Here is a 14,044-nt window from a genome sequence, read left to right as displayed (position 1 = left end):
TCCAGAGGGTAGTTGAGCATGTCCTGAGAAAGAGCGGAGGCAGTGAACATGGAGTGACGTGGATGGATGGCTCCAAGGTGTTCAGGAAGGTCGATCCACAGGACCTGGTGAAGGGTGGGTCAGGGGATGGGGTCGGGGGTGGAGGGGAGCCCAGGATGTAGTCCCAGGTCCTGGAGGGTAGATCTGGAGAGGATGCTACTTAATGAGAAATGGAACCCCAGAATGTCCCCACTGGCAGGGAGGACCTTGAGTTTGGTTTTGGTGAGTTAGTGCTTGGAGGCTCCTGTGCAAATAGCAAGTTGGAGAAGGTGGAGAAGGGGCAGTATGTGGATTTGAGATATTTCCAGCAGGGGAAACAATAAGGTCTTTAGATCCATTGAATACTGGGAGTCAGAGAGGCAGAAGTGACAAGGACGGACCGGGGTCTCCAACTTTACCACCTGGAAAGATGGTGGTGGCATTTGTGGCAAATATCTTTCCTTGTTTACCTTTGGCTTTTTACTTTTGTTTGGGGTGGGGTTAATTTAGCTCACCATAGGAGAGTGGTTTGCCTGTACATTTTATGAACGTTAAAGTGAAATGCATGTAGGTCACAGAAATTTGGGGCCACAATAAACTGATATCCTAAAAATAAAGTCCTCAGTACCTCCGAGAAATAATACAAATCCATGCATTAACCTAAGTTAGTTCTTCTTACATCAGGAGAACGTGAGTTTGCTTATGATAAACTCCCAGACCAACGTCTCCCGAAAATCGTTGAATTCCAGGAGCGATTAAGAAAAGTCTCAGATTGTAAATTGACACTGTTACCTGAAAGCTACACACACCTGCTGAATCAGTTTTTAAACGCTCACAAAAACAACAGTTTTTCTTGTTCCCAGTACAGCTTGGAGCCACAAAAATTAATTACATCACCTGCGAAATTAGTCCTGTGTTTTGCATCCAAAGGTCACTGTTCAGACTGAGAAATGGTTTAGTGCTTCCAAACACAGGGCTCAGCACATAAATATTTATCACAGGAGGACAGGAACTCGTTGTACACGCGTGTTTACCTTATCAGGCTGTTACCTGGGGCAACGAGTCGTCTGTCTGCTTCCTGTTCCACTTTCTTTCGCCCAAGACCTTGGGCAATTGTTTATTTGACAGAGTGTTCTCTCCCATTCCCTTTCTTCTGGGAATAAAGGCACAGGATGCTAAACAAATACATCTCCTGGTCCACCAATACCTGACTTCCAGAGAAGAGAGGGTTCTAGGTGTTTGCTAGAAAGATCCAACAACAGTTATGAAAGAGAAAACCGCGGTTACACCCAGCAGAGGACAGAAAGCATGCATTTCCCCATCCCTGACTTGCTTGTTTTGGTTAGTGTTTCGAATGCTTTCCATGGACTTTATGAAATGTTCAGGCTTTTGATAGTGAGGGTGATGTAACAGAAATACAGGCAAAAAACAGCCACAGACATGATCTGTGGCAAAAGCACAGCCTTCTATTTTATTACTGTTTTCTATGTTTATAAGATGAGAATGTTAGAGAAACATTGGCCAAGTTGGCTTGAATCTGGCCACATATTTGTTTTGGCCACTCTGAGCTTTCATTTCACAAGTTCTCATACTAACTAGCCCAGTCCATTGTTACATAAGAAAACCCAGCTGGGCCGGGTGCCAACAAGTCAACTCAGCATTTTTCCACATCCCCTCAGTGGTCCCGAGGAATGGATTTGTGAAACTTCGGACTTAGACTAAAAAAACTCATATGCAGGGAACCTCTGACAACAAGCTATTTTTCAAGTGTTGATTTTCACAGCCTCCAATACCCTGGTTCTCACTAATCAATCATTAGACACCTGGTGTGGATTTATCAGAATCTATTTCAAGTCTATTAGTCTCTTCTACCTGCTGAGCTACTAATTCTGAAGGTTTATTAGCAAATCTGCATTGTTATATTTTAATTTGCATTTAATTTTGCATATATATTAATTTGCATTTAATTCAACTGGCCACTGTATCTCTCCTTTCTGAATTGCCTGTGGTCCTTCACCTTTTTCTGTTGGAGTTTTAATATTACCTACATAAAGGATATTAAGCATATCAACACTTCTTTGTTATATAAAATTACTAACTATCCATTGGGCACTTCTCTGGTCCTGGGCGCCGTGCATGGATTCTTCTATTTGTTCTAAATGTATTCCTTCCAAGCTTCATGAGCTAATCCTTCCAACTAATTTCCCCAAATTTGGTAAATAAACTCTGTTAATATTTAATGACCGCATGAGGACAGGGATTGATCTATCTTGTGCATTTTGAATTCTAGCACCTAGATGTGCCTGGACCAAGTAGGCATTTGATAAATATTTGCCTAACGGATAGAAAATCCATGAAGAAATTAGTTTTCCCCGAACCATCCTCTTACTAGGCAAAACAAAATGAAGCAAAACAAAAAACCAAAAAACTAACCTTTTTATTCTACCCTCAACATCAGCCTCTCCTTCTTGTGATTATTTTAATGGTTCTTCTTCAAGATATTTTCTTGACATACAATAGTTAAAATGCATATGGCATCCTAGGTGGTACACAAAAGTATGGACATATTTTCAGCTTTGCTTCTAAAATCCTGTCTAATGTATTTTATGGGCTCTTGGCCACAGCAATCTATTGGCCAGTGTCTTCAATGGAATAGTCCACTGTAACTCCCTGAAAACTGATATAATGGAGCTTATTATCCTATAATTATCATTTGTGTTATGATGCCAAGTTTCCCTGATTCATTAACTTGTACTTGTCCTCCCTGAAATGAGTTTTCAGGGCTACGCAAACCCTAAGTCATAGGTGATGCATCACAACTGTGGAATGAACTGAGGAATTCCGGGAGGGTTCCTCTTGCTCCAGAACCTCTCCCACATCCAGGTTCAACCACCTCTGAGTTCCACCCGTGTTCATCCATTTCCTATTTATTGGGCGCTGACTCTGTGTCAGATATTATGTGAGGCACCGGCAGCAGAGATTTGTGCCTGGGGCTAACGATTTCTGGTCATTCTCTTTTAAAAAGTAGGTTTGACTGGGATAGACATCACATTAAGCATGGATGCCTTGGTGTGAATTGATTTATGAGATCCCTCAAGTTCACCAAGCCCGGAAGGGGTGGAGTTGAGATTCCCACCCAGGCAGTCTGGCTCCATGTATTCCAGAAGTGTCACCCAACCACGTCATCATTTGGGGAGGATACACATTTACTGTAACGATCCTGTCATTCCCAAACATGTTTGGAATTAACCTCTTGGAATCTGATGAGAAATTGAAGGACTCGGGGGACTTCCCTGGTGGTCCAGTGGTTAAGACTCCATGCTTCCAGTGAAGGGGGCTTGGGTTCAATCCCTGGTTGGGGGACGAAGATCCTGCATGCTGTGCAGTGAGGAAAGCAAAGAAAGAGAGAAAGAAAGAAAGAAAGAAAGAAAGAAAGAAAGAAAGAAAGAAAGAAAGAAAGAAAGGAAGGAAGGAAGGAAGGAAGGAAGGAAGGAAGGAAGGAAGGAAGGAAGGAAGAAAGAAAGGAAGAAAGAAAGGAAGGAAGAAAGAAAAAAAGAAAGAAAGAAAGAAAGGGAAAGAAAAAAAGAAAGAAGAAAGAAAGAAAGAAAGAAGGAAAGAAAGAAAGGAAGAAAGGAAGAAAGAAAGGAAGGAAGAAAGAAAAAAGAAAGAAAGAAAGGGAAAGAAAAAAGAAAGAAGAAAGAAAGAAAGAAAGAAAGAAAGAAAGAAAGAAAGAAAGAAAGAAAGGAAGGAAGGAAGAAAGAAAAGAAAGAAAGAAAGAAAGGGAAAGAAAAAAAGAAAGAAGAAAGAAAGAAAGAAAGAAAGAAAGAAGGAAGGAAGGAAAGAAAGAAAGGAAGAAAGGAAGAAAGAAAGAAATTGAGGGACTCAGAATCTAATTCCAGCTCTAATAGTAAGCAGCTAAGATATTATAATTGAATCACTTCAATTCTCCAGTCCCTGTTTTCTCATTAGTAAAACGAGGAGATCAGACCTTCCAGCTCTAACAATCTGTGGTCCTATCTCAACCACAGCATCTCCTTTTGTTATGAGCTTGACTTCTGTGCTCTTCTCTGTAAAATGGGGAGATGTAGACGTCCTTGGCCTATCTTGCTGGGTTGTTGGGCAGATGACGTGAGATAAAAGCTGTGAAGTCATTGAAAATGATAAAGCACGAACTGGATGTAGGTTACAGTCTTGTGACTATATGTCCTCCAATTTTCAGGCCACTGCTACTTTCTCTGGCCCGCAACTCACTTTGAAATTCAATGAATAAAAATGTACGGAGCGTCAATGCTGGGCCTACGCTGTTCCAGGCTCTGAAAAAGGAGCAGGCACATGGATCCAGCGCTCAAGGAGCTTAACTTACATTCAAGTGAGAGGTGGACACAAAGACGAGACAACGGAATACACACGTTCATCTAAGATGAGAGAAGCACTGCCAAGAAAGCCGGCTAAAGGCTGAGCCAAAGCTGAAAAGGTCACCCTGGAGAGCTTGATCCTTTGGAGGAAGGGCTGTCTAGTCTGAGATCTGAAAGCTGCTACTAGAGGTAGAATCGTAACTCCCCCGCAAGATATGTCAAAGGCCTAACCCCTGGTACCTGTGAATGTGACCTTATTTGGAATAGGGTTGTGGCAGAAACAGTTAGTTAAGATGAGGTCATACTGGAGTAGGGTGAGCCCTCACATGGTATGACCGGTGTCCTTAGAAAAAGAGACAAATGCAAAGGAAAATGCCATGCGGAGACGGAGGCAGAGGTCGGAGTGATGCAGCTAACAGCCAAGGAATGCTGGCGACACCACAAGCTGCAACAGACAAGGAAGGAACCTCCTCTTCAGCTTTCTAAAGGAATGCAACCCTATCAACATCTTGATTTGGACTTCTTGCTTCCAGAACTCCAAGAGAAGAAATTGCTGTTTGAAGTCACTCAGTTTTCAGGCATTTGTTACAGCAGCCCTAGGAAACAAATGCCAATGCAAAGGAGCCAGGCACACAGAGAATGTGGGCAGAGGGTCCCAGGGCTGAGGAAACAGCATCTGCAATGGCTCTAACGAGGCAAAAACCTTGGCAAATGCAAGGAACCAAGACAAAGCTTACGAGGTCCAGCCCCACCAGGAACAAGTTCTACCAGGGAACTTGTCTGCGTGTTTGTGATGGTGATGGGAACTGGTGGAGGTGCTCAGCTGCAGAATGGCAGAACCTCCTGGTAAAAAGGGGTGGAGGGAGCGGGAGCCTGGGACCTCGTTGGGAGGCGGTGGCCCCTGCCCTGGGATGGGGGCAGTGAGAGGATGGTAATGCAAGGTTCTGGAGTAAATGTCAGAGAAAAAGCCGAGTAGGCTGGGAGTGCGTCACGTGTGGGTGTGCTGAAAGGAGAGGAAACACAAATATGTTTACATTCTAGAGAAATGCTTTAACGAAGTTAGGTTTTGGGCTGGGGGGTGGTGATGCTTTTCATGAGAAGGTGAACACTGGGGAGGAAAAGGTTTGGGTGCGGTGGAGACACAGCAAGCTTGCTGAGCTGGTGAGTTGCCTCAGACTCTCCTCTTACTCATCAAACTTGGCTTCAAATGACTTGGCCAATTCCAAAATTCAAGCCCCCTCGTCCTCCTCAAAAGATTTGTAAGGGGCTTCCCTGGTGGTGCAGTGGTTAAGAATCCACCTGCCAATTCAGGAGACACGGGTTTGAGCCCTGGTCCGGGAAGATTCCACATGCCGCGGAGCAACTAAGACCGTGCGCCACAACTACTGAGCCTGCCTGCCACAATTACTGAAGCCCATGCACCTGGAGCCCGTGCTCCGCAACAAGAGAAGCCACCGCAATAAGCCCGCAACAAAGAGTAGCCCCCGCTCGCCACAACTAGAGAAAAGCCCGCACGCAGCAACGAAGACCCAATGCAGCCAAAATTGATTGATTAATTAATTAATTAATTAATTGATTAATCAAAGAGTTGTAGGAACCCCTTCGGTAGATAATCAGGAGAGCCTCTCATCCCTAAAAGGAGTTTCAATGACATCCTTTCAAAGGGTGTGATCATTTGACTAATCCCACTGCTTTGAAGAGGAAAACACCCTTGGAATACATAAGTTCTGGTGTGTTTGTAAAAACAGTCAATCTCATTTCTTCGTAGCTAGACCTTGTGAGCCCAGATTTAGAAAAGATCGTGTCAGCGCACGTCATAAAGATGCCTCACTTCATTATCAAAGGCTGTTTGCTTATAAATAAATAAGAAATGTATTTTCCCATTCCCCTTTAATGAGGAACTTTATAAGCTAACCATGAGCTAAGAGTCTCGTGATTGAAACAACCTGTAGCTGGAAATTCATAACCGAGGTGCAGATGGCTGTTTCAGCTCGTGACTCGGTTTTTCTCAGACTTGGGATAATGTTCGTGATCATAGAAAGAGGGACTAGTTTATGTGGTAGCTATTTTTATAAGAAATGCTTTGTAAGATAAGGCTGGGGGAAATGATTACGAATACAGTGTTTGGGATGGCAGTAAAAAGGTAGAGGCAACACAACATTGTAAATCAACTATGCTTCAATAAAAAAATAAAATAAAATAGACAACAAGGACCTACTGCATAGCACAGAGAACTATACTCAATATTTTGTAATAATCTATAAGGGAAAAGAATCTGAAAAAGAATATATATATATACGTATATATGTATATATATATATATATATATATAACTGAATCACTTTGCTGTACGCCTGAAACTAACACAACATTGTAAATCAACCATACTTTCATTAAAAAAAATTAAAAAAAAAAAAAAGGTAGGGGCAGCCAGTTCAAAGATAGAACTTTTCTTTTTCTTTTTGTCCACGCCGCGCAGCTTCCGGGATCTCAGTTCCCTGACCAGGGATTGAACACAGGCCACAGCAGTGAAAGCCCGGAATCCTAACCACTAGGCCACCAGGGAATTCCCAATATATTTTAAAACCACACAAACAATCATGTCTGTCCCAGGTCCCCTTTTCTTCTGGCTTTCCTGGGGTGATGTCATCAGCCCTGGGGCTTTACTTATTATCCACGTAGCCTGATGAGTCCCCAGCTGTGTGGTCAGAGCTTGGTCCTGCTCAGGAGCTTCAGGCTGGGTCCCCCCACTTCCTGTTAGTTCCCTGCAGTCAAGGCTCCGGAATCAGACATGCCCGCACAGAACTCTCAGCTTCCCAGGCACACCTGCTCTTCCCGAGTTCCTCCTGAGCAGAAGTGACACCACCTCCCCACCAGGGCAGCATCAAGCTGCAGTGGCTCTGGTCCTGATTTTCTCACACATGCCCCGTCCCCGTTCCCATCGCCATCCCCATCCTCGTCTCCATCGCCCAGGCTGCCATCATCTGTCACCTGCCTCATTGCCAAGTCTCCTGCCTTCCAATCCATTGTCCACACCACAGCCAGGATCATCTTTCAAGAATGCAGATCTATTTATATCACATCCCTTAAAAGAAAGAAAACAGACCTTTGATGTCTCCCCATTTATTACTCCAAAGGTGAAGCCCTTAAATTGACACTCTGGTCTAAGTGAAGGGTCCTCCTCGCCCTTCAGGGATACTTCCTCCTCCAGTCTTCCCTGACCTTGGGGCTGAGTTGAGTGGATGTGGTGCCAGGTGACTCTTCTGTAGGAGCACATGTTTTATAATGCATGGAGATTGCTGATTTATGATGTGAAGCTTACCCACGCACACAGGTTCACAGAAACGTCCATTTCCCTATTCCCTTTCAATCAAAGTCCACTCCAAGCCTCTGTCCTGCCAGGCAAGCGGGAAAGTCCATGTTGTTCATTCTTGGAGCTCCTGCCCCTCTCTTCATCCCAGCCTGGTGCCCTAGCCAGATGAAACACTGGCAGCAGTCCCTCCCATCCAAGGGCCACACTTGGTAACTCAGGACACCCTCGCCCAGCCCACTCTGCTCCTGGCCATTCCTGGACATGGGCATCGTTTTCCAGACAGCTGCCCTGGTGCCCAAGCTGCCCCCAGGAGTAGGGCACAGGGCCACTCTCCTCATGGAGTTGATCTCCATCCACTTACCAGTCTCAGGGACTCTTCCCAAGAAGCTCTGTCTCCCCAAGGAGTTTAGGTTTTCCCAGAACACAAGGAGGGGGTGGCTTCCAGATAACTTGTACTCACCTGTCCCACCCCCCACCCCAGGAGGACTCTTGGGAAGGGAGAGGGGAGAATACAGTGAACCCAACACGAATCGGTACCCAGTGATCATCCTGGAGTCCATCTCTTCGCTCAGCAGTGGCTCTAAGATGGGCCGTGTCCCTCTTGTTGAATTGCCTCGCCCAGTGCCTGGTAATCAGAGGAAGACCAGGGATAAAGTGTCAGTCCAGACCTACCAGATGTGCAAAAATCAAGAATTCTGATGGGGCCAAGTGTAAGCGAGGACATGGAGAATCAGGAGTGCTGAGACACTGCAGCGGGTTTGTAAACGGGGCAACCGCTTCGGGGAACGGATCAGAAAGATCTAGTAAAGTTAAAAAGCCCACTCCAGCCATCATCAGAAAGTCTACAAATAATAAATGCTGGAAAGGATTTGGAGAAAAAGGAACCCTCCTACACTGTTGTTGGGAATGTAAATTGGTGCAGCCACTATGGAAAATAGTATGGAGGTTCCTTAAAAAAACTAAAAATAGAGCTGCCATATGATCCAGCAATCCCACCCCTGGGCATATAACCAGAAAAGATGAAAACTCTAACTTGAAAGGATACATGCACCCCAGTGTTCATAGCAGCACTATCTGCAGTAGCCAAGACATGGAAGCAACCTAAGTGTCCATCGACAGATGAATGGATAAAGAAGATGTGGTGTATATATATACAATGAAATATTACTCAGCCATAAAAAAGAATGAAATAATGCCATTTGCAGCAACATGGATGGACTTAGAGATGATCATACTAAGTGAAGTAAGTCAGACAGAGAAATACAAATATTATATGATAGAACTTACATGCCGAATCTAAAAAATGATACAAATGAACTTATATACAAAACAGAAATAGACCCAGAGACATAGAAAACAAACTTATGGTTACCAAAGGGGAAAGGAGGTGGAGAGGGCTAAATTAGGAGTTTGGGATTAGCAGATACAAACTACTATATATAAAATAGATAAACAACAAGGACCCACTGTATAGCACAGGGAACTCTACTCAATATCTTGTAATAACCTATAAGGGAAAAGAATCTGAAAAAGAATAGATATATATACATATATATGTAAAACTGAATCACTGTGCTGACACCTGAAACTAACACAACATTGCAAATCACTCTACTACAAACAAAAAATTTTTAAACAAAAAACAAAACTGCTTATTTTGTTCACCAGTCAATTCCACGTACATGCAGTGAAACCTAGAGAAACTCTTGCTCATGAGATGTGCACACACAGATGTTCCTGGTATCACTGTTCGTGAGAGCAGAAAGCTGGAAATAACCCACAAGTCCTTCAACAGGTAAAAAAGTAAACAAATCATAAAATAGCCTCATGTAGAATAGAATACAGCTGTGGGCTTTCATGTCTGCTCATATAATCCCTTAATGGGATTTCGTTAAACTCTGTTCTCCTCACATATTTTTAATTTGACATCTAAAATATCTCAAGTTTAAAAAAGGTGCTGTAAATATATTTTATTTTTTTTATTTTGCTTTAATATTTAAAATTTTTTTGTTATTGAAATGTATTTGATTTACAATGTTGTATTAGTTTCAGGTGTACAGCAAAGTAGTTCAGTCATACCTATGTATATAAACATATATATTCTTTTTTTTTTTTTTACATTCTCTTCCATTATGGGTTATTACAAAATATTGAGTATAGCTCTCTGTGCTATACAGTGGGTCCTTGTTGTTTATCTATTTTATATATAATAGTTTGTATCTGCTAATCCCAAACTCCTAATTTATACCTCCCCACTTCCTTTCCCCTTCGGTTTTCTATGTCTGTGAGTCTATTTCTATTTTGTGTATAAGTTCATTTGTATCATTTTTTTAGATTCCACATGTAAGTGGTATCATATGATATTTGTCTTTGTCTGATTTACTTCACTTAGTATGATAATCTCTAGGTCCATCCATGTTGCTGCAAATGGCTTTATTTCATTCTTTAGGGTGCTATAAATACACTTTAAAATTATTTATTTATTTATTTATTTATTTATTTATTTATTTATTTATTTATTTTTGGCTGCGTTGGGTCTTCGTTGCTGCACGCGGGCTTTCTCTAGTTGCGGCGAGCGGGGGCTACTCTTCGTTGCAGTGCGCGGGCTTCTCATTGAGGTGGCTTCTCTTGTTGTGGAGCACGGGCTCTAGGCACGAGGACTCAGTAGTTGTGGCACCCTGGCTTAGTTGCTCCGTGACATGCGGAATCTTCCCAGACCAGGGCTCTAACCCGTGTCCCCTGCATTGGCAGGCAGAGTCTTAACCACTGCGCCGCTGGGGAAGCCCCTATAAATACACTTTAAAGCACATCTCGGGACTTCCCTGCAGTTCAGTGGTTAAGACTCCGCACTTCCACTGCAGGGGGCCTGGGTTTGATCCCTGATCTGGGAACAAAGATCCCACATGCTACGCTGCGTGGCCAAAAAACAAAAAATGTAAGGAGACTAATGACAGTAAAACACACCTCTTCGTTTGAATATATCTAATGGAATCTAAATGGATTGATTAGATACAGTTAACAATCCACTATAAAAAAAATACATGAAGAAACTCTTGTTTAACAGTCAGAAGTTTTTCAGTTACTTGGGGTCAATACAATGAAAGATGCCCACCAAGTCATCACTTTAAATCTCTTCTACCACGTATGTAGTGACTTTCAAAAAGAATCAAATGCTATATCTGAAAAGCTAGGGATAGAAATAATGAAAATGGGAAGGACCCTTGATCTACTAGAGCTGCAAAAGAAATTTGGATATGGTAGCAAACCTTGAATGTTAATCTTTATCAACTGAGAAATGGAAGTAAAACAATTTGGAAAATGAAAAATTATTTAGATGTTTGACTTTAATGAATGGTACCATGAAAGAGACCTCAATTCTTTCTTAGCTTTATAAAAAAGAAATGCTTCAGTTAGTAGAGCTGACATTAATGCAATGAATGATAAAGTCATTGAACTCATAAAATGAAAATAAACAATCTATGAAAGAGAAGAGAGGGATATTACAGGAACAAGAAAGTGATATATAACCATTTGAAAAAAGCTTAACAATTTCAAGGTTAGGACAATTAGCCCTTTATTTTTTATTTATTTTTTTAAAGTTTTTTTTTTTTTTTGTGGACCATTTTCTTCTAAGTCTTTATTGAATTTGTTACAATATTGTTACTCCCCGACCAGGGATTGAACCCGCACCCCCTGCATTGGAAGGCGAAGTCTTAACCACTGAACCACCAATTTATTTATTAGCCCTTTAAATAAATTGTATGAAAATGTGTTTGTTATTTGAGGACAAAATGTGAAAACATTTTAAAACTTTTACGTTATTCCAAGTTATCAAATCCTGAAAATTGGCCAAATGAGGTTTCCAGAGTTTGTGGACTGAAGATAATGAAAAAAAAATTAATTAATTAAGCCAATTAATTAAATATAAGGTGTCAATAAACAATGTTTATGACTTACTTGGTAATAAAGATGTTGAGTTTTTAAAAAATCTCAGGCAGTATAAAAACAACTAGAAACAAAATTAATGTAACTGCTGTTTTGTTCAGTAGAAACTGAGAGAAGATTCAGCATCTTGACCAATATCACTGATGTTAAGAGAAAAATTTCTAGTTATAGAGATGATAGATAACCCAACAGGTATCCATTTAATGCAGAGGGCCTTGGAAGAATTTGATGTTGTTAAAAAATACTAAAAATCATCTTAAATACTAAATCATCTGTATGAACAGATAATAGATAAACACATGTCAAAATTTTTACTTAACTCATTAATTGACGAAGGATCCAGTAGGATGTTACAATCAGCTCAAAGGAAAATTCAGAGAACACTCACTGTGTAGACAATCAGGAATGCTGAAATAAATAGATGTGCAGATTGACGCAAAGCAGGTCAATATCCCCAGGGCAACAGTTTATTGTATCTCCATTGAGCAATATTTGTTTGCATTTCTATGGACAAAGAACAATTGTGTTACTATTGGTCTCTATAACTTACACAGCTGTGAACTAGCTCAAAAACAAAGGTGCATCTAAGCCAGAAGGAGTGGGAACATCCACCACTTTTTTTTTTGCCCATTTCAAAATTTCTTACAATTTTTCTTGACAGTGTCATTCCCTAATGTCATTCCCACAGCTCAGACGTGCTGGTAGTGATATATAGCTAGTGAAACCCATACCCAAAAAACAAGCAAAATTATACCCACAATGTCTAAAGATCAACAAATAATTTAGACATTACTAGATCCATTTGATGAATGACATGCTACAACGTATCACTTTATAATCAATTTTATAAAAATATGTAATTTCATTTATTTAGAAATTTTAAATGCATATTTAAAATTCTTATATAGTATGTATATTTACATATTTTATAAGATGTCATATTTGTTTTATATTATAATTCTATTTATTTATATGACTATGACATTATCAAATATTTTAAATATTACTCCTGCCTACACATGCACGGATACACACATTCACACGTGTGAGAACTGAATACAGCGCAGAGAAGTGCTGATGAAATCCTCCAGGGATAAGGAACCAATCCATCAAAAAAAAAACCCATCGGGCTTCCCTGGTGGCGCAGTGGTTGAGAATCTGCCTGCCAATGCAGGGGACACGGGTTCGAGCCCTGGTCTGGGAAGATCCCACATGCCGCGGAGCAACTGGGCCCGTGAGCCACGACTACTGAGCCTGCGCGTCTGGAGCCTGTGCTCCGCAACAAGAGAGGCCGCGATAGTGAGAGGCCCGCGCACCGCGATGAGGAGTGGCCCCCATTTGCCGCAACTAGAGAAAGCCCTCGCACAGAAACGAAGACCCAACACAACCAAAAATAAATATTAAAAAAATAAATTAATTAATTAATTAATTAAAAAAAAACCCCATCAGTTCTATTTTCAAAACATATTCATCTCCCTTCCCTTCTCTCCATCTCTGCTCACTACCCACATGCAGCATTTCTCTCCTGGGCAGCCTTCCTTGCTTTCTCCACTACAGTCCATTCCCTGCACTGCAGCCGGGGTGATCTTTAACAAAGCAAATCAGATGTCATGGTTCCCCTGCGTATATCATTCAGTGGTTCCCTTTACACCTAGGATAGAGTCTAAACGCCCTCCCTTAGCCAATAAAACTGTACAAACAGTAGGCTGCCTCTGATTTTCCATCCATTTAAAATTATAAACCTTCTCCCCTACCCCTGCACTCCACGCTACCCGCACTTTATTCTTTCCATCTCATGTATCGCATTATATACTATATTATGCTACATAATATAAGATTTGATCTCTCTATTATTTAAGTAGTTAATTACTTGTCTTTTTTTTTTGGCTGCACTGCGCAGCTTGCAGAATGTTAGTTCCCCGACCGGGGATTGAACACGGGCCCAGGGCAGTGAAGGTGCCGAGTCCTAACCACTGGACCACCAGGGAATTCCCCTATTTGACTTTCTTTGCCATCAAGTTTCATGAGGTCAGGGATATTTGACCATTTTACTCAATGCTGTGTGTCCCAAGGCAAAGCCTGGCACATGGTTGGAGAACAATAAATATGTGTGAATAAATGAATGAATGAATGAATGAAGTCCCCTCACTCACCAGAACTGTGAAGGGTTTGAGATGTTAAGCCTGCCTCAGTTTCACGGACGCTGGCAGAGGACACGAGACATGCAGGTCAGAGACAAAGGACTTTGTCACTCACAGCACAGCAGGCAGCAGAGTTTCATGTCTGCCTTGGTCTCTGTTGCTCCTCAAGTCCCAGGCAGACGACACAGAGCAGTCCTGGTGGACATCGCCTGATCAGCGGGTTTGGGGCACGGTTGAGGCACCCTGACTTTAGGGAACCCAGATCTGTTATA

The sequence above is a fragment of the Balaenoptera physalus genome (genome assembly GCF_965194825.1).
Source record: "Balaenoptera physalus genome assembly, chromosome: 1".
Lineage (NCBI taxonomy): Eukaryota > Metazoa > Chordata > Mammalia > Artiodactyla > Balaenopteridae > Balaenoptera > Balaenoptera physalus.
The sequence above is the reverse complement of the archived record's forward strand: the minus strand, read 5'-3'. Positions refer to the sequence as shown.